This window comes from Papaver somniferum, chromosome 11, assembly GCF_003573695.1.
Source record: "Papaver somniferum cultivar HN1 chromosome 11, ASM357369v1, whole genome shotgun sequence".
Lineage (NCBI taxonomy): Eukaryota > Viridiplantae > Streptophyta > Magnoliopsida > Ranunculales > Papaveraceae > Papaver > Papaver somniferum.
Window position 1 is genome coordinate 47,775,738 of NC_039368.1, and position 20,418 is coordinate 47,796,155.

Consider the following 20,418-nt stretch of genomic DNA (forward strand, 5'->3'; position numbering starts at 1 on the left):
TAATTGTAACTGCTTCTTAGACAAGTTTGTGAAACCGTACGAGCAAGAAGCTCCTGAACTGTTTAAAGTACTTTTCAACAAGTGAGAGCTGCATCTGAAATGAAGGTTATGATGAGATGCATATGTGGAGGTACATAGTCTTCTCCCCTTTCTGTTTATGTTTTGATGTATGCTTGTTTTTAGGAATTTATCATACTGTATTTTGCTGATTTTCATATATCTGTGGACAAGCAATTCTGCGTTCAGAGCGGATAGCATGGTTTCTGTATTAATTTGGACAGCATTCCATTATCCGATTTCAACTTTTAATTTTTTTTAAAACCTTAGACACAGAAACATTGCAATTTCTATGGTGCGAAAAAAAATAGATTATTGAATATAAAGCGGATTTAAGTGGGTTTAAATCCAAACCCGCCCAATCTGTAGCGGGCGGATAACAAAATCCGCCCATTGTTTGTGGGTGTGGGATTGGTTATGAAAATCAAAACTCGCAGTCTGTGGATGCGAGGTTGGTTTTAGCTAATACCCGCCCATACCCGCCCATGTGTAGCCCTAAGTACAACACTAATTTTTAGTCTTTATTTACCAGTACAACGTTAATTTTTAGTAAAAGAAACACCCGGAAGAAAAATTAGGAATATCAAGCACTCAAAGAATAGCATATCACCTAAAGCTATAGCCCTCCCCCTTCTCCTGCCTACTCTCCTCCATGTCTGATGTGTCGGGTGAGCCGGAAACAAAACCTGGAAACACGTCATCCTTCCAAATAAAAAAAGATTGTCGAACTTCTTCACCTTTTTAGTCTGTTTCTCTCTCTACATTTGTATTCTCTTTTCCCCTGTAACTGCAAATCTTCTTCCTTCTTTCCATTTGTATCTTCTCTGATTCTCTAATCTTTAATTCTTTTCTTAAGTCTTATTTAAAAATTAACAATGGTTCATCGCAGAAAATGGTATTGTCATCATACCTTCTTCAGTTTAGGGATATTTAGGCCGGATGAAACTAATTTTGGGTGGAATCAAATGATTCCAATTTAGAAAATTAAGATTTTCTACTACGAACCCATTCTAGAAAACCTTAATTGAAACCATCAAATCCTCCCCCAAAATATTGAAAAGAGAAAAGCATCTGCACCAAAATAATCACCTACACTACGAGAACAAAAAATCCACTATTAACAGCAGATTCAACAAAGAATCCACTAAAAGTTCTACTTCATCTCTAACTTTTACTTCTCTATTATCTTCTACTTTTAATTTCACACTTAACAGCAAACCCAGATTTGGAATCTCCTCATATGCAAAACCCATCTTCTATAATTCTAAGATCTCAGCTCAATAACTTTGATATCTGTAATCAACCAAATCGAAGCAGAAAGAAAAGATTTGGAACATTAAATAAAGCACCAATCGTTGTATTACCATGGTTCAATATCATGTACGCTGATTTAATAATTGGTTTCAGATAATTTGGATCTTCAAAATGTTAATTGTTTAAAGGCATAACCAAGATCATGTACACTGGTTCAGGAAAAACATGGAATAAAATCAAGATCTTTAATTGAATCTTCTGATGGAAAATTGACTCTTGAATCAATGATTTCCCTAACTGAATTTTGTTTTTATTCACCGTTGGAGATGAATAAAAGATTGATCGAAGAAGATTACTAAAGAGGGACTTAAAAAAGAAAAAACAACACATTACACGTCAATATATTTTTGTCCAGCCAGTGAATAGCATTTCTGATAAAAAACTGGTGATAAATTATTATTTTATTCTGATCGAGGAGAACTAAGGTAATGTAATCGACTTTACTTCACGGTTCACACTGGTTTTTCATTCATAATAGAAAATTAACTCGTACATGCGATGTTCATTTGGTATCACAGAATGCAAGTGTGAACTCTAGTCTATATTCATCTAAGTCTAACTATTTCTTCCTTCATGGCAAGAGACGAGGCATTAAGTGTCCCATGGTTTTCCACTCTAACTCCAGGCATAACAATAGCTCTACTACCTACAAATCCACCTTCACAGACCTTAATTTTCCCAAATTTCACTTTGCCATCTTCTCCTTCATATATATGACCAAAAAGTAAGGCATCTATTCCGATAGAACCACCTTTCTCAATTTCCACCATTTCGGGATTCAACAGAGCTCCCATACTATCAACATAAACCCCTTGGTCAAAGTCAAGCTTTGACCCCATCTGCTTCATCCAAATATTGAAGAATACCGAACCACTTGTCATTTCCATAAAATAATCTCCGATCAAAGTTCTTAAAGCTTGCCATGTAGTATCCATGAAGGTTTCTCTACTCCAAATATATATGGTTTCCCCTTCTTGCTTTCTTCCAACCAATATCCACTTGAATAAAGCGCAAACTAGCCCTGCTAGAATACCTGTTGAAACCCAAAATATTGGTAGCAAAATATGGAGTTGTAATTTTTTGTTGTAGGAATTACCAATGGGTACTATTATGGTAGTCTTAGTTAATGGCAAGTCCATCCACTAAAGCCCAGTAATTAGAGGTCCATAATAAAAAGAAAAAGAGGAAATTGGACCAAATTTTTTATCCCCTGGTCCGGTACACGTGCGGGATGTCATAATCCACTTTTAAAAATACCCAAACTACCCATTCCCTGATAGTACATATATATTTCTTAAAAAAAAATCACCATTTTTTCCAAAATCCGAGATCCGCTCTCCTCCTCTCTTTCTGCTTCTGTTCAAATTTTGTTTCTGCTTTTGGATTACGAGCTAGAGTTTTTCTGAAGATCTCTTTGAAGATTTACAGGTATGTTATGTAATATCTTTTTCTGCTGTTGTTGTTTGTTTTTTTCAACTGAATCTGTGAAGATCGGATTGTTTTGATTACGTTTTCACTTTCTTGTTTCGTTTTTTGTTTGTTTTTTGCGTTTATTTTTGTTTTGGTTTGTTTTTGATGACTCTTGATCGTAATTATTCAATTTTTTGGTTAGATTATGATGTTTTTAACATATTTGAACTTTCGATTTGATTATCTTGTTGTTTTCGCTTTTTTATTTTATCAAAATCGTGCTTGTTTGTTATTTCAGGGGTATTATCCAACAGTACATATGTTGCATACTGATACAAATTGCTTTTGATTCTGTTTTGTTCTTAGTTTTATCACTTGTTGTTGTTTGATTCATAAGTACATATCTTCGATACTGAAATAAGACTCTCTCGATTATGTTATTTTGATAGATTCTTTACCTACAATTATTTTTTAGTTCATGAATCAGCAGTACATATGTGGCATACTGATACAAACTGTTTTTTTTTTGTCTAATCGTTGTGGTGTTTGATTAAGATTTTGATCTCCATGTTTGATTTCTTGATTATTTACTAGATCTAGGTGAATAATCATGTTTTTGGTTCATTTCGTTATTAGCTTTGATCATAATAGTTCCATTTTGTTGTTTTTAGATTTGTTTTTTTGTATGAAACAACAGTACGTATATCCTGTATTGACAGAAACCTAGCTTATTTTGAATGAAGAAGAACAAGATGGTGCATCGTTATGATTTACGAGGAGAATATTTGTTTTCTGTTTCCAGGTATGCTTTCTAATCATCTTGTTTGATTATTTTGTTCGGTTTTTCTTCTTTTGATTTGTTTTTTTTTTGATTGTATTCTGATAATCAAATCGATTTGATTGACGCTTTTATGGTTTTTAGGTTTGTTACAGTTGTTTTTCGTGTATGAATTGACAGTACATATATGGTGTACTGATACAAAACTCTTCTAATTTTGTTTTATTTGAAGTTTTTCCAATTTTTTTGGTTCGATCCATGAGTATGTATGTATAATACTGATAGGAAGTGCTATTTGCTGTGTTTTTGCTCATTTTTTAGTCTTACCCTTCAGTACTTATGTGAAATACTGTAATATATCTTTCGATTCTCTTATTTTTCATAGATCTGTCACCTGTTGTTGTCATACTATTGATTTGTAGTTCATGAATCTTCAGTACATATACCACATACTGTGAAGAAGATGCAGGCATACAGTGGAGCTGCAATAATGGGTGTTTCTGTACAACAACCCAATCTTTTTACTAAAGGTTCTTCAACTTTTTTTTCCCAAGTTGGGTACTACTACTGCGGATAGATTACCTTCTCAAGTTAGGCAGACCCTGAAGTACGTTCAATAATTGATAGTGAGAAGAATCGTCAGTTCAACAGCTTGGAGCTCATTGCTTCAGAGAATTTTACATCTCGCGCAGTGATGGAAGCTGTGGGTTCTTGTCTCACAAACAAGTATTCAGAAGGGCTTCATGGTAAAAGGTAAAGATGGTGTTTAATGTTGTATTTTTTCCCTGTATTTGTATTGAAATGCATTTGATCATTTCATTCTGCAATGTAGGTACTATGGTGGCAATGAGTACATTGATGAGCTAGAGACACTTTGTCAACAAAGGGCTTTGGCTGCATTTCACTTAGACCCAAAGAAATGGGGAGTTAATGTCCAACCTCTGTCTGGTTCTCCTGCTAACTTTGAAGTTTACACTGCACTTCTCAACCCACATGACCGTATTATGGTAAGTTGTGGCCTCTTTCTCTTTCTCTCCAATTTTTTGAAATCAGTTTTGAACCCCTAAGGGATGTAATCAACTCTCCTTTCAAAATATGGGGTTGTATTAATTTGTTCATGTAACTGGCACAGTGTCTGGATCTTCCTCATGGAGGTCACTTGTCACATGGATTTATGACTCCTAAAAGACGGGTATCTGGGACTTCGATTTATTTTGAATCGATGCCCTACCGTCTTGATGAATCAATAGGTGCTGCTCTGCATTCTTATATTGTGTAATGACTATGTGGTCTATTGTTGTTCATTTATAATTCGTTGTTAATTTGCATTCATTACCAAATTCACTTGCAGGCCTTATTGATTATGATATGCTTGAGAAAACTGCCACCCTCTTTCGACCAAAACTCATCATTGTTGGTGCTAGTGCTTATCCTCGTGATTTCGATTATCCTCGAATGAGAAAGGTATACACATATCTTTTGATTGTCAACAGTTGTGATTCTTAGTGATCAGAGAATCAGACTAGTTAACCCATTACGCACACCTAATTCCCTTTCCTGCTATGTTTCTTGAAGATTGCAGATTCCGTTGGGGCTTTTCTCATGATGGATATGGCTCACTTAAGTGGTCTCGTTGCTGCATCTGTACTTGCCGACCCATTTGAATACTATGATGTTGTAACAACCACCACTCACAAGGTACACCTAGTCCCATTCATGAAGTCTGCAAGACTGCAACTATTGACACCAACACAAGCAGCATTTGTTTTTATTGGTTTAGGTTCAAGGGTCATGTTGTTTACTATGTCTTCTGTTTCAATTTGCAGTCATTACGAGGTCCCAGAGGTGGCATGATTTTCTTCAAGAAAGATCCTGTTCTTTGGGTTGATATGGAATCTGCGATTAACAATGCTGTTTTCCCAGGGTTACAGGTAACTAAAACTGTAGCGGTTATTTGTGATTTATCATTGGTTCAACATTATAACATTTTTTAGGTTTGTTACAGTTGTTTTTCGTGTATGAATTGACAGTACATATATGGCGTACCGATACAAAACTCTTCTAATTTTGTTTTATTTGAAGTTTTTCCAATTTTTTTGGTTCGATCCATGAGTATGTATGTATAATACTGATAGGAAGTGTTATTTGCTGTGTTTTTGCTCCTTTTTTAGTCTTACCCTTCAGTACTTATGTGAAATACTGTAATATGTCTTTCGATTCTCTTATTTTTCATAGATCTGTCACTTGTTGTTGTCATACTGTTGATTTGTAGTTCATGAATCTTCAGTACATATATCGCATACTCATAGGAAGTGCTCCTTGTTATGTTTGATTCAGTACGTATATGAAATACTGAAATAGATGCTCTTTGTTACGTTTGATTCAGTACTGGAATTGGATATGGAGATGATCTGGAGCTGCAGTTCAGAACTTATTGCAAGAAATGACAGATTTTGAATGATAAGAACATGAGTTATTGTTGGTTCAGATTTGCAAGCTTGTGAAATCGGTGGTGGTCTTGATGAAGTTACAAATTGGTTGTGACATGTGTTTGAAAGAAGGTGTGCTGCAAATGGATTTGGGGGAACATAGAAGGTTGGGTTGCTACATTGTATGATCCTACAATGTATGTGATGTAATACGTTTTCTAACTTATTTATCATTGATTCTTACAGATTTGTACTCTACCTGGAAACAGTGCAGCAAATATGTACTCGAATTTGTAAGCATTCAGATATATAATCGGATTTGTAAGCAGTACGACAGATATGTACTCAGACAGATATGTACTCAAATTTGTAAGCAGTGTAGCAAATATGTACTCGAATTTTTAAGCAGTGTACCAGATATGTACTCAAATTTGTAAGCAGTGTAAACACACACGTTTGGTAGTAATGGGCATTATGGACATTTCCATGTTTTAATTAATTTTGGACCTCCGGATAAAAAAAATTCTGGTTGGACCCTACTATAAATAACTATATGGGCCTAGGACCAAACAAGAAATTTTCCTTTTTTGTTTTCCTTCATCCAAAGAACCCAATTCAGTGGCTGAAAAACGACTAATCCCAATATGAAATAAGGGAAAAGTGTCTGTAGTAATGGTTGGCCAAAAACGGACCATAAACTTAGATACCAAGTCTTTTTTAGTACCAGTACTGTCTTCTGCTCTTGACTTTCCTGATTCTTTGATGAAACTGATGAAGCCATTGGACAGCCAGAAAGATCGACTTTCACATCGGATTGCTCTAAGAAATATTTCCACGATTGCGGAAGCGGTGTGCCATTTCTTAGGTGCTGACAAATCTCATATATTAACGACCGGCCGTGATCGATAGACGCACTTTGAGAGCATGAAGTTGCTCGAATGACATCCACGTCGTGGCATCGCAGAAATGGATTAAACTCTAGACGCTGTGATTCTTCTGCGTTGAGATTCCTGTCGATGACAATCTCACCAATATCGATGAACGGGAACTTATCTTGGTCCCATGGACGAGTGCAATCTAGAATGGTATCACGTTCATTTTCGTCGTTTGGGACTACCTGGTATTGTAATTGGAAGATGTACCGAACCCCGCCAGGAGAGTTGACTCGGCGTTGGAAGTCATCTGCTAGGAAGAGTAGTGGCCTAGTGTCATTAAGGTCCCTTGGGATTGCACCCGTCTCTGGTGGTAGTATCCCGATTGGTTCCACCTTTCCTGATTCCTCCCCTATATTTTCATTGATTGGTCTAATCTTGAATTTTACGTACATTTCCTGACCGCTTTTGCACCTAATGATCCGACAAATATTCGAGTAGTAATGTAACTCAGAGTATGAGTCTGCATTTCTAAGGGAATCCCATACAGCATCTCGTATATGAGGACTCCTCTTCACATGCTCCTCTCTTGCAGGCATCCCGCAAACAAGCCACATAGAAAAATCAGCAATTGTCCTAGCATAGAAAGCCTTGCCTGTGAAACAACAAGAAACAAGTGCGAGGGTTGGCAGTAATTGTGGCATGTTACTCATTTATTGCTGCTTTCTTTGCACAAAACAAACAAAGGATTTACCTGTCTTAAGTGTTAGATCAAGGAGTGCGTTGCTGCCATCATCTTTAAGTATGCGTATAGCTGCACCACGAGCGTCAATTCTGGCATCATCATCAGCACTCAAGCTATTACTATGTCGAACAATGACAGGGAAACTCTTTCCAGCACCGAAAATAACGTGGTCTGCCAGTTTCAGTTGGTAAGTCATCAAACATTTTTAGAACTCCCTTCCCACCCACACCAATTCGGTGGAAGTACTTAAATTTGACTTTCATTGTAGTGACAGCCAAATTTCCGGCAAGATTTCCTACTATCTTCTTATACTTTATGTCCATCTCTTCGATACGTTCGTCCAAAGAATGGTTTGACAGTAAGTTCTTAACCATAATGGGTCTTTGATGAGACCCAACATAGACACCACCGCTTTGAAGTACATAATCTGTAGGAGCAACAGAAAGAGCTCCAAGAATTACATCCTTTTCGATTAAAGATCCAGGGAGGATCAAGCTCTGACTGCCAACAACTGCATTATCTTGTATCTCCACTTTTTTGGACCAAAATTTTGCATTAGATGAGTAGAACCCAGCAATTATCCTACTGAAATCACCTAGATGTACACCATTTCCAATTGAAATCAGTTCCGGGTCAGAAACCGGGTTGATCGCTCTGACAGAACAATGTTTCCCAACTTTAGCTCCCAATAATCGTAAATAAATGCAAATTGCTTCTGTTCCAGATAGAAGATGAGTGAACTTTAAGTGGCAAAATACAATGATCCGGTGTTGGAACCAAATTTTCAATTGGGTTCTTTGGAAATCTGGCTTCCCAGCTAAGAACCGAGTCGCTATGCAGGTAAGAAAGCTAAGAATGAGACCATGAACTAGGTAAATCATGCCCACGGAGAGAGCAAATGTAGCTGGATTTGAAGGGATTGTTGCAAACAAGGCAGCATATGCAATTAAAGTGAATGGAAACTAATGAAATGCCCCACCAATGCAAAGAAACGTGAAGTGTTGAAGGGAAGCAGGGGTCTGAGACACTTTAAGGTGGAAGCAGTAGAGAATAGCAGCGGAAAGAGAACTAATGAAGCCTACCATGTAAATCCCTGCCAAATGGTAAAGAAACTCGAGTTCTTTTGATGTCTTATCCTCAAATTCAGACATCATTTCACCCTGCATTTTGCAAGTAACAAAATTAGTTATATTTCTCTGCAGCCTATGTTTACGGGCTGAACTTGAAAGAAGCATAAAAGCAAGCTCAGAATCATCTACTTACTTTGTTCATTTTACTTGCCTTGTCTGTGCATATCAAAGTTGCTCCATCAGTTTTCTGCAAGGGAAGAATATCGGAATCTTCTGTCAAAATGCTTCCTTTTTGAATTACAGCATAAGGACCGACTGAAGACTTGCGACCAATTCTCACAGGGAGGAAACTTAAGGTTCCATTCTTCACCTCATGACTTCGAATCAAAACCCCTTCAGAAATTACGGACCCGTCACCAATTGAAACTAGAGATGGGTCTGTAATGTCTATAGTGTCAAGCAACACCAATGATCCAATCTTTGCTCCAAGCATCTCAAACCAGAATTTTAGAAAAACAGTTCCTCTTAAATGCACACCAAGAACTCTACCAGCAACTTGTTGGACTTTGTAAAGAGTCCACCACTTAACGAAATCCAATGACCAGATGGAAATCTCTGGATTCAAGGCATAATTTGGTTGTAGAAAGGAGTTTCCGAAGAGAGAGATGCAGAGGCAGGTCAGCAGCATGCAAAGTATCCAAGCAACAGGAGCCAAAGCCAAGGGCATCAGATAACTCAATATGGGAGTTTGGCCTGTAAGCTTGAGAGTACAAGAGAGTAAACTCAAACAAGCTGAAACTGAGACATAGGCAGGAAGAACCAGCATAGTGGATGCATATATAATAGCCAGAAACTGGAGTAACCAGATTCCCATTTTTCGGAAACCCGAAACTTCGATTTCTGGCTTGTCAGAGTGCATTTCGATTTCTGAATTATGTGATGCAGCTGCTGAAACGGATTGTTGTTGAGATTTGTGAAGGAGATTTTCTGAGAATCTTGCCAGATCGTCGATGCAAGTAGCTGTGAAAATATCTACAGCACCAACTGGAACCCCAAGGAAATCTGATAGTTTTTGAGCTGCTCTAACCACACCAATTGAGTCGATTCCATATGATACAAGGCCTTCGGTAGCACTGATTTTCTCTATTGAAATACCTGTCTGCTCTGAAACCAGTTTTTGCAGAAAATGAATTATTTCCTGCTTACTCAATTTTGTATTCTGAGAAATAGGAGTTGATGAAAGCTGAGGACGAGGCGTTTTCCCTTCCCTGCAGCTTCCGGTAGTGAAGGATCGCATGAGAGTTCTTTTAACGGAAATTGGCTCGGTAGCCAAATTTAGTGTCCCATCTCTGAACTGTTTCAGGCACTCAAATCTCCTGATTTTTCCTGAAGTTGTTTTGGATATAGTTCTTGGCTTGATAAGCTTCACAGAAGCTACAGCAACTCCGTGCTCTTCCGCAACGCGTGTTTGAATTTGTTGAATGATAGCCGTGTTTACGCTTTTACCATCTCTTACCTCTGCAATTACAACTAAGCCGACCTGATCAGAAGTCTCTTGGACTGAAATGCCTTTCTCCATTAGTGTTTCCTCTGGAACACCAATAACAGCACAACAACCTGGACGTAAGAATTCGGATGAGCTCTCGACTGTCTTTTCAATGTCGGCAGAGTAAATGTTTCTTCCTGCAACAATGATCAGATCTTTTATTCTTCCTGTGATGAAAAGCTTTCTGTCAAGAACCCTTCCTAGATCTCCAGTTCTCAAGTACTTTTTGGTGGGAACATTTTGATGTTCACTTTGAAATGTTTGCATGCTTTGTTCTTTTTTACCCCAATATCCAATTCCCATGCTTGGACTACTTATTGTTAGACATATAGCAACCGTGACTGACTAAGTCACGATGGTTTGTGTATCTTTCCTATTATACGGATATATATCCTACTAATTGAATATCTAGGAAATCTGTGTAATCTAGGAAAGCTTTGTATATTCTATATCCTACTAATTGAATATCTAGGAAATCTGTGTAATCTAGGAAATTCTTGTATATCCTATATTCTGTGTATCCTTTGTAATCTTGATAATATAAATACACAAACCTCTTAGTGTTTCTCCATCATTGAGAACACGTTAAAAATAAGTTCCAACTTGGTATCACCTTGGTTAATCCAAGGGCCTGTTGTTTTTTTTTTCTTCCTTTTTGATCATCTTTTTTTTTCAATCACTAGTCATCATGACACCAAATTCGACTACAACTACTAAAACTACTATCTCTGTTGATGAATCCTCATCATGGTCTGATATTCCTTTTGCTAGACTTCATGGAGCTATTTCGGAAAAACTTAATGGAAACAATTTTCTCCTGTGGAAAGCTCAGTTTTTACCCTACTTGCAAGGTTATGGTCTTGAAGGCTTTGTCAATGGTTCCATCAAGTGCCCCCCTGCTCAAACTGATAACTCTTCTACAAACCTTAATTTTCTCTCCTGGACTCGCACCGACAAGCTTCTCCTTGGATGGATTTTATCATCACTGTCATCTCCTATTCTGGCTAAGGTCAAATCCTGTCAGACATCTTCTCAGGTTTGGACTAAACTTGAGGAATTTTTTGCCTCTAAAACTGATGCTACACTTGTTCACTTAAAGTCCTCTCTTCAAACCATTACCAAAGGTAACTTATCCATGACCGACTACATCCAATCAGTTCGTAACATCGTTGATTCTCTTGCAGCTAGTGGTCATGAGATTTCTAGCACTGAGTTTTGCCATTATGTTCTCAAAGGACTTGATTCAACCTATGAGAGTATTGTCAGTTCTCTAATTACAACTATGAGTTTGATTACTACTGATCAGTTTGAATCCATACTTTTATCTTATGATCTTCGTGTTACTGCTCAAAACAAACTGCTTTCTGCATCACATGAGGCGAATATTGTGCGTACCCATCGTCCCAGTGATGTGCCTCTCACGAAGAACGTCACACCAGCTATTATTTGTCAGATCTGCTTACAACCCTATCATGATGGACGGAACTGTTGGAAGCGTTACGATCAGAACTACTATTCTCCGCGCCGTCCACCACCAAAGCATGGCTCCGCAAGAGGTGGTAAAAGTCACTCCTCATCGTCTGGACATCGTGCTGCCTATACTGCCACCCACACTCCTATCAACATTCATGATTGGCTTCCTGACAGTGGTGCCACCAATCACATGACAAATAATCTTGGTAATCTTCAAACTCATTATGAGTATACAGGTCCTGATCAGATTAAGACTGCTAGTGGTGCAAATCTCTCTATCTCTCATACCGGTAATGCTGTTCTACAAACACCTACTCGTAAGTTTGTGTTGTCTAATGTACTACATGTTCCGCATTTGTCCCACAATCTGCTCTCGGTATCTCAATTCTGTCGTGACAATGATGTAGTTTTTGAATTTTGTGATGATTTTTGCCTTGTTAAGGATCGACTTACGAGGGAGGTAGCACTTCGGGGTCAGCTTCGTGATGGGTTATACACTTTTCAGCATGTCTCTCCTAAAGCTCTCGTTGGTGAACGTGCTTCCATTCAAACCTGGCATCACCGTTTGGGCCATCCAATGCTCCGTACCGTTCAATCAGTTGTTCGTCATCATCTTCCAGTTTCCAATTCTAAGTTTTCACTTTGTTCTTCTTGTTTAGAGAATAAGAGTCATAAATTACCTTTTAAATCCAGTACTATGGTTTATGATCATCCTTTAGATTTGATTGTGTCAGATGTTTGGGGACCTTCCCCTATTTTATCCAATGAAGGTTATCGTTATTATATATTGTTTGTTGATGCTTTTAGTCGATACACTTGGATATTCCCCATGCATGCTAAATCTGATGCGTTACAAATCTTCATTACATTCTCTAAACATGTCGAAAATATTTTTAACACTAAGATCAAAGTTTTTCAGTCTGACAATGGTGGTGAGTATCAAAAATTCACTAAAGTTTTGCAAGCTAATGGCAGTCATCATCGTTTCTCTTGTCCTCACTTCCGCGCAAAATGGCTTAGTAGAACGTCGCCATCGTCATGTTGTTGAAAGTGGTCTTACTCTCTTGTCTCTAGCGTCTGTTCCATCATCCTTCTGGTATGATGCTTTCTTTACAGCTACTTTTCTTATGAACCGAGTGTCTTCTACTCCAACTGGTTCAAAATCTCCCTATGAACTTCTGTTTAATCGTGCACCTGACTATCTCTCATTGCGCACCTTTGGCTGTCTTTGCTTTCCACATCTTCGACCTTATGGTAGAACAAAATTGGATTCTCGTTCCTCTCCTTGTGTTTTTCTTGGTTACAGCGATCATCGCAAAGGGTATAAGTGCCTTCATCTACCTACGACTCGTGTTTACTGGTCTCGTGATGTTGTCTTTGTTGAAGACAAGTTTCCCTTTGCTGCTGCCCCTGATAAGCTACCTCCGTCACCGTCGTCCTTACAGGTATTTTCTTCACCATCTTCCTCCTCTATTTTTCCTACCGTACTGTCTCAGTTGAACTCTACTGCTAATATGTGGCTTCATGGAACTGAGTTACCTAGCGGATCCACTCCAGCTGCACCTATTACGTCTGCTCAGCCACATTACTGTTACAGCTTCAGAACCTGCCACTGTCGTTCCTCAGCAAACGTCTCTGCAAGTTCCTGCATCCGCACCTTCGTTACAAGCTGACGCTACCATCTCTGCACTACCACAGACATCGATCATTCCTCAGTCTGTTGCTTCCATTCTACCTGCTGTTGCCTCTCCTGATCAGTCCCCAGTTGTGACTGCACCCACTGTTACGCCTACAGCAACTGATTCCCATGCAGTACATATTACGCCTGTAGCTTCACCTGATGGTATTGGCACTCATCATACCTCGTCATCGTCAGCAACTGTGCCGCTTTCTCGTACTATTTCTGTCAACGATCCACTACAGCCGACTGTTACTAACTCTCACTCAATGATAACACGAGGCAAAGATGGTATTTTCAGGAAGAAAGCTCTCCTCGCTTCTGCGCACACTAAGCTCACTGATGACTTGTTTGAACCAACTTGCTATTCTCAGGCAAAAACTGACCCCAAATGGATTCCTCCGATGGACCTAGAAATTGATGCGCTTCGGAAGAATGGGACTTGGTCTCTGGTTCGGCCTCCTCTGCACCAGAACATTATTGGTTGCAAATGGGTGTATCGTGTTAAGAGGAAACCTGATGGCACTATTGAACGTCGCAAAGCTCGGTTAGTTGCCAAGGGGTTTAATCAACAGGAAGGTATTGATTACGGTGAGACTTTTAGTCCAGTTATTAAACCATGCACTATTCGTATTATCTTGACGTTGGCTTTGTCTTATCATTGGCCTATTCGCCAACTTGATGTTCAAAATGCTTTTCTTAATGGCATTCTACATGAAGAGGTCTACATGAAACAGCCCCCTGGCTATAAAGATCCTCAGTTTCCTGATTATGTTTGCAAGCTCCATCGATCTATCTATGGCCTCAAACAGGCTCCTCGTGCATGGTATACTCGTCTCAGCTCTTTTCTTCAAAAACTTGGTTTTGTTACTTCGGTCTCTGATACCTCTTTGTTCATTCGTCGTTCCGCTGAGAGTGTGATATTTCTTTTGGTATACGTTGATGATATCATCTTAACGGGGTCTTCTATGACGTGTATTCAATCTCTTATGACTGATCTTCATAACGAATTTGCTCTTAAGGATCTAGGCTCGCTGTCATACTTTCTTGGCATAGAAGTCACCCAACTTTCTAATGGATTGTTTCTTTCGCAACGTCGTTACATTGAGGATCTTCTTGTTCGTGCCAATATGCAAGGAGCTAAACCGGTAACCACTCCCTTCAGCACGTCCACTGACTTGCATCCGGTTGATGGTCCCTTGCTGTCTGATGTTACCATGTACAGGAGTTTGGTTGGTGGTCTTCAGTATCTCTCCATGACAAGACCAGATATTTCCTTTGCAGTTAATAAGGTATGTCAGTTTATGCATAAACCCACGGAAGCTCATTTGATTCTCGTCAAGCGTATCCTTCGCTATTTGCAACATACATCTACCTTTGGGCTTTTTCTACGTCCTGAACGAGATTTGCATCTTAGTTTCTCCGCATATACTGATGCTGATTGGGCAGGTGACCATCTTGATCGTCGTTCTACAAGTGGATATTGTGTTTATCTTGGTTCCAATCTTATTTCTTGGAGTTCTCGTAAACAGCGGACAGTTTCCAGATCCAGTACGGAATCTGAGTATCGTGGTTTAGCCATTGCAACGGCTGAATTGATGTGGGTTGAATCTCTTCTTCGTGAACTACAAGCTTCTATTCGTTTTCCTCCTACTCTTTGGTGTGACAATTTGGGAGCTACTTATCTCACAATGAATCCGATATTTCATGGTCGAACAAAACATATAGAAATTGATTATCATTTTGTCCACGAGCGAGTTCAGGAAGGACAACTTATTGTTCGGTTTGTTTCATCTACGGGTCAAATTGCAGATATCTTTACTAAAGCTACTCCAAAGGATCATTTTTGCAGACTCCGCTCTAAGCTCAATGTCATTGACAACCCGCTCAGATTGAGGGGGAGTGTTAGACATATAGCAACCGTGACTGACTAAGTCACGATGGTTTGTGTATCTTTCCTATTATACGGATATATATCCTACTAATTGAATATCTAGGAAATCTGTGTAATCTAGGAAAGCTTTGTATATTCTATATCCTACTAATTGAATATCTAGGAAATCTGTGTAATCTAGGAAATTCTTGTATATCCTATATTCTGTGTATCCTTTGTAATCTTGATAATATAAATACACAAACCTCTTAGTGTTTCTCCATCATTGAGAACACGTTAAAAATAAGTTCCAACTCTTATCCATATCTCTCCCTCTTTACCATATTCTTCATGCTCAATACCAGTTTCTGGATCAACAATCCTGATATCAACATATGGATCATTTGGTTGCACATACCCGCAACAGACTCTCCCTTGCCAGTCCACTGTAATCGGATACCCTTCTCCAAATGCACAGCTCACAAACACGCAATTTTCTGCCAAACCGTAACCAGGGGCCAGCACTTCTTGAGAAAGGCTGTAAGAATGAGTGAGCTCAATAAATATTTTCAAAGTTTTCTGCCTCACTGGTTCTGCAGCAACCATGAGGAAAACCATGGATGAAAGATTGTAATCATGACTCTTCTCTTTGTCTGATTCCAATCTTCGAACCATGAGCTCAAAAGCGAAGTTGGGTCCAGCACTGTGAGTAGCACTGTATTTGCTCATTGTCTGAAGCCACAAGAGAGGATTTTTAGTAAATGTCAATGGAGAGAATAGAATTGCAGTTCCTCCACTGACTAGAGCTGTGAAAAGGCCACCTATTAATCCCATGTCATGGTACTGAGGAAGCCAGCTAACTAGTACTGTTTTCGATGTGCTTTTATATCTCTTTCTCATCAACTTCACGTTATGAATGAGGCCACCATGAGTGATCATCACTCCTTTAGCATCACCTGTCGAGCCTGATGTGAATTGGAGAAAACATAATTCATCTGGCTGAACTGTAGATTGATCAGATTTCACTTCTGGAAGTATTTGTCTTGATTTCTTGACCCAAGAATATGTGTGTAACCAGGGAAGATCAGGCCAACGGGCGGAGCATTTCCCATTTTTCTTAGTTAACGAGATAATATTCTTCACCGCTCCTGCTCGGACAGCCGAATGATACTCAAGAGTGGTTAGAATTGCCACCGCATTGCAGGATTTTGAAATGTTCTCAATTTTGATGAGTGCTTGACCACCTATCTGCATTGGATCAGGAGGAAGAACTGGAACAGGTATAACTCTTGCACGCAAGCACCCAAAAAAGGCATCAACAAACTCCAACCCCGGGACATGGACAAGAAGAACACGATCACCAGGCTTGATAACTGGTTTTACGCTTGTCAATAGCTTATGAGCAATGTGAGATGCATTTGCATGAAGTTCTGCATATGTCCTTTGGCAATCCACTTTTCCCTCTTCACTAATCCAGTTATAAAGAGTTTTGTTTTGGGTAACTTTATGAGTGCCCCAGTGCTCTAGATAGGCATCAAGCGAAGAAAAATCAGGGAATTCGATTCCGGGTAACTCATCAAGTTCTTTTCTACTGAAAACTTTATTGTGCTTGACAAGTGGTAACAATCTCTGCAATAAGAAATCACTAGCATTAAGTTTTGGTACTTATATATCAAAGATAAGTGCCGGTCATATAATACAATTTTGCTTTCAATTTATTTACCTTGACATAAGGGTACATTGGCGAAGAATTATCATTGGCAAAATGCTTGCAGACCAAAGCCATGGCGTAAGATGAATTTCTCTCAGTGAGCTCAAACGCCATAAGTCCACCCACGTAATAAGTGTTCTGCATACCTTGAAGTTCTGACTCCAAGTTATCATAGAACCTATCCTTCATATCTGCATTTGTCGTAGAGTTATGAAATTAGTATCTTAAAATCTCAAAGAATCAGTACCACTCTATCCAAGTTATTATAATCCAGTTTTAAGTGAGAATTTACGTACCTTGGCTGTTAACATGAGGAAAATACTTAAATCTTCTCTGTAATATAAATTTCTCAACTAATCCTCCCATACTTATATCAACGGCGAATTCAGTAACTTTTGATCCTCCAATGTTTTCAGAATTTCCATATGACCAAAATAAGAAGATATCTGTATCGGCATAAAACCTTTGCATGGCCACTGGGTTGCCAATAGTTGCTGGATCATCCATGAATTCTTCAAAGTAATAAAAACCCATTGGAATATGTTCGAAGCCTTTGATCTTCAACGCGGTTGTATAATAATCAATTGTTTGTACTTTACTGAACACCTCCTTTTCTAGCTCATTCATCTCCATGACCTTTGATTCAACTCCATTAAAAGCAGAAAAAAAAAATGAAAAGCTTGAACGTTTAAACAAGTCTACATATCTGGAAATGAAAAGCTCACCGGATGATGTTAAGAGAGGTGATCTGTAAGTTCTTCCATTGTTGAATGGCAAAGAACCTGAGATGATAACTTTATCGAACTCAAAACCTTCGCTTTTCCCGTCCATGTTGATGACATCTATTGAGACACCAACTGAGGTACGTTTAATGGAGGAAACTTCGGTGTTGCAACGGACATTTATGGGAAGAGACTTGCTGATTTTCTTCCTAAGGCTAGTATATCCTCCTTTAAACCGTCGAATTTTTCCAGCGATGGAAGTCCGCGTGAATTCATGAATGTAAGCATATGGCATGTCTTGAACAAATCCATAACCTGAAGCAGTGTACCCATAAGCAACAGATTTTGGCACAGAATTGAGAAACTCCGGGGTCGAGGTTGATGCAATTTCGCTCATGGCATGAACCCCAATTCGGTTTGATTTCTTCACCTCATCCTGTTCAGTAAAAACAAGACTTCAAACAAAGCTTCAATCAAACATACTAAGGAGTTTAGAATTTCTTCTTTCTATGTTAAGTTACCTGGAGCTTCAAGGTGAGCGAGATTACGGATACATAGTCATCAGCCACCTTTAAGTCCTTGTACTTTCTCGTAGAACCTTCTATTAGAGCAAACTTGTGTGAATCAAGCTCTTCGAGCTCAGATTCAGTCTCTTTAGCTAAATGAAAAATAACAGGTGCACTATTTGCAGCAAGAACTTGACCTCCTAAATCATAAATGTTTCCTGTAATAAATAGCATTGTGCAATGAGAAAATTATAACATAACTTATACGATGTTGAAATAGAATTCAAATTCCATGTTTACCTTCGATGTCAACGGATTCACACATTCCTCCAACACTGTGGTGTTTCTCGAACACTGTTACATTGTTGTAGCCTAATTTAGCGAGTGCATATGCGGAAGATAAGCCACTTGGGCCAGCACCTATTATGGCGATTCTCGTATTCACAGGTAAACAAGGATGTAACTTGGAGAACTGATCATCTATTGGTTTTCCAGGATCCATATTTTCTGTAGTTCAAACCTCAGTCTCTTACTACGTATTCAGCCAAAACAACAGAATGAGCCACATCATGGTAAATGAAAAACAGTAAAACAGACAAGAGTCGGTCCGTTGGAAACAAAATCTACGGTAAATCCAAAGTTCATGCATATCAAAAAAAATTGCCATGTTACAGTTGTTGTTAAAAAGTTAAGCGTAGAAACGAAAATATTATCACTATGAGCTTTGATCTTGTTTCATCTCTTAAGTTTAATCTTCCCAGACTTCATATTTACGAATATCGAAAACGACTTAAAAATAAATAAATCAACAAGACTCACCTTGAGGATGTGAAAGGAGAAGGTACGATGGTTGATCAATGATTTTTCATTGACACTTTCAGCTCTATCCATTGAATTTCAGCCATGATAGATCCTCCTAAGAACTTCAGTAAGAGATGGTAATTATTGTCAAACAACATAACTGATATGTGTCTTCCAGAAACTACCACCAACTTTCTTAGTAAAAACATTTGTTTCTCATAAAATCTTACAGTAACTAAAGATCCTAACAATAATCTACTTTCCTACAAAATAATGTGATTTATGTCTATCTATCTTCTACTCCTACTCCATTACAGTTTTTCAAGAGCTAAAACAGTTAGTCGTTATTATAGAAGAATAGATGAACTTAGGTATGATATTACCAGGTAAAAACTTATAAACTACAGAAACTTTCAAATAGGGGTGTAAATAATACCCGAAAATACTCGGCCTGCCTGTATCCGCCCGAGCCCGCCTGTACCCGAAGTAGCCTAAAGCCTGTTATGGCCCGTCATGGACCACCCGGCCCGGCCTGGATTAAATTATTGGGCGGTCTCGGGCTTTGCGATTAATTATGATGCCCGGCCTGAAAGCCTTCTATGTGCCATTAATCATTTAATATCCTCTTAAAAATACTTAAAAGTTACAATTTTATAATTGTCAATTTTCTGTCAAGAAAAATAAAATATATAATTGTTTTTACTTATTAACCTTTTCAAAACATTAATGGTAATATATTTTCTTATTAGAAAGTTTATTGTACTCTAATTAATTATTTATTATAGGCTAAAATTAAAAATTTGTCAGTGTAACTTAAATATAAAATAATACTATCACTTACGATATAACTTAAATATGCGATATAACTTAAATATAAAATAATACTATAACTTAAATATGCGATGTTGGAAAGGAAAGGATATTATATTTAATACCGTTCATTTGAAAATCTAAACTTAAAAAAAAAAAATAGTGGCTTGTCCGGCCCGATCTGGCCTGCCCGTATAAAAAGCGGGCTTTGGGCGGTCTTTGGGTAGCAAATTATCTACTTGTGCCCGGCCTGTCCGGCCTGAATTTGTTTACGGGCTCACAAATATTAAGCCTGGCCTGCCCGGCCTGTCTTGATTTTTGGGTCGGGCGGCCCGGCCTGCCCGAATTTACACCCTACTTTCAAACGGGCAAGTTTTTAAAACTAGGCGCTCTGTGTTACCTGGCAAATGGAAAAAAGCGGCCTGTAGATAACAAGTTAACTAACAACAGCAACTGATAATTGTTTTCATGAGAAATAACGCTAAGTGTCAAAATTGTTTAGAGTTTGATTTCTTTGGTTTGTCAAATTGTAAATCACTGATCTCGAATTTAAATGAAACAGATTCTCCTAAATTCCAACAAAAATAAGACAAAATTTTGTAAGGGTCTGTTTGGTTGTTACT

At 38.4% G+C, this 20,418-nt stretch overlaps 1 pseudogene; it reads right to left on the reverse strand.

The window, feature by feature from the left end:
• Window positions 1-1,916: 1,916 nt before the first annotated feature.
• LOC113324384 lies at window positions 1,917-8,842 on the reverse strand (annotated as a pseudogene).
• Between the last annotated feature and the right edge of the window lie 11,576 nt (window positions 8,843-20,418).